The sequence below is a fragment of the Ixodes scapularis genome, unplaced genomic scaffold (genome assembly GCF_016920785.2).
Source record: "Ixodes scapularis isolate PalLabHiFi unplaced genomic scaffold, ASM1692078v2 ptg000060l_1___fragment_1__unscaffolded, whole genome shotgun sequence".
Taxonomy (NCBI): domain Eukaryota; kingdom Metazoa; phylum Arthropoda; class Arachnida; order Ixodida; family Ixodidae; genus Ixodes; species Ixodes scapularis.
In genome coordinates, this window is record NW_024609901.1 from 110,917 (window position 1) to 112,759 (window position 1,843).

Below are 1,843 nucleotides of genomic sequence, written 5' to 3' on the forward strand. Positions count from 1 at the left end.
TGAAAATGCACCACTTGGCATTGCTTACAAATCCGAACTAGGAGTCAGATAGCTACCCAGCATAATAAAATGCAGTGAAGAAGTATTTGACAATAATTGACACCTTCTTTAAAAATATTATCAATGTTTCTTATTGTTTTAATGCCTTGCATTACCTGCAACCATATATTTAACACGGCCGTACTTTTGACTAAATTGCAATAAGAGACCCCAAGAAGGATGCTTTGAGCTTGTCAATAGTAAACAATATGTTTTAAACGATATAACCAATTTATCTTTGTCCTAGTCAATACATACTTCAAAACGTTTTCTCTATACAGATTCATATGATATTTCCTGTTTAAAAAAACTACTAGTACATATCTGCTTTGGGCGGCAAACATCATCAGCAAATTTTGATGATAGCAAACACGTAGTTATACTGAATGTAACGAAACGTTTACGCAGCAACCCGCGAAGTTCCACGGAGTATATTTATGACTTATATACTTGCGCTGATTTGTGGCAAGCTGCAGTAAGAAAATACAACAAGAGTATTTGATTGAGCATAGGATAGATTTGACGCAGGTAAAGCCACCACAAACGGCCAAGCGCTGTTATTCTTTAAAAAAAAAGTTTCATAACATAATTTGAGCCCTTCTTGTAATATAGAGTCGACGTTCAACCATGACATTCCCTTCAACCAAAAAGAATAATAAAATAATACCTGACGTGAGATCGATAACCACGTTGGACTTGTTGCTAGGGGAAATGTAGAGGAATCTTTATTGTTCACTTTTCAGCAAGAAAATCTACGTTTAGCCAAGAGAAATTTAAGAAAATGAAGTAAAAACGGTTTATACGAACCATATGTTCCGCGCAGCTTCTTAAACAAGACTGAGCAAGATGCCTTTGGACGTCATTATCTTAAACAAAAATAGGAAAGACATTTAAAATTGTAAATTCAATGAAAAAAAAAAATAGGCTCGTGCTGAGAAAGCAAAAATAAATCTGAAAAACTGATGTAACCGAGAAAAAAAAAGTGCCACTGGACCTCGTCAAGTATAGTGGCAGAATACTCCACGCAACAAAAATTACGAAAGGACACTTAAGGCTGCTTACGTGTAGGATTGCGAAAGCATAATAGCCCCGCGCCGTCGTCTCACAGTCCATCGCACGAAGCACACAACGAGCACATGGATGAAGGTCGTGAGACCACCTTTTGCACAGGGTGCTCCAGCGGTGACATCACACTCCCCAACTGCGCAGGCGCCCCCGCCAGGTTCACGGCTTCCGTGACGAAGCATCTACGTTGCTGCGCTTTTCTTTGTGTTTTATTTCTGAGGCGCGTCCGCTTGGCTCTGAGCGGCGCGTGCTTGATGACGTATTTTTATGGCCATCTTTCGAGCACAATCGCCAACGCTTTTTCGCGTAACGGGACATATTAGGTTTTTGCCTTAAAGGAGACTTTGAAATAATTAGAGCATACATCTTGAAACACCGCGACTAGACACGAGCGCAGTTAGAGACTAGAATACATGAGCGCTGAAAGATATTGTCACGTGCGCAGCTAGCCATGTGGTCACCGCGCTTTGTTACCACGCTGATAGCCGGAGAGCGAATCCCGCCTTCGCGTGTCGCTTTATTTTTTTGTTTCTAATGTAAGTCGAAAATTCTAAAACGTAGGGATTCTAAAATTCTAGAACGTGTAGCTTGTTTGTGGTCAGAACTTGGAATTCCGGAGAAAACTAATGGCGAATTCCGCTCGCAGATTTCGAGCCAACCAAAAGCGCTCCATTTGGAGCGCGCATATTCCGCTCGCAGATCTGACTCGAGTTGGCAGTCTTTCGCTCGTAGGTCTTTG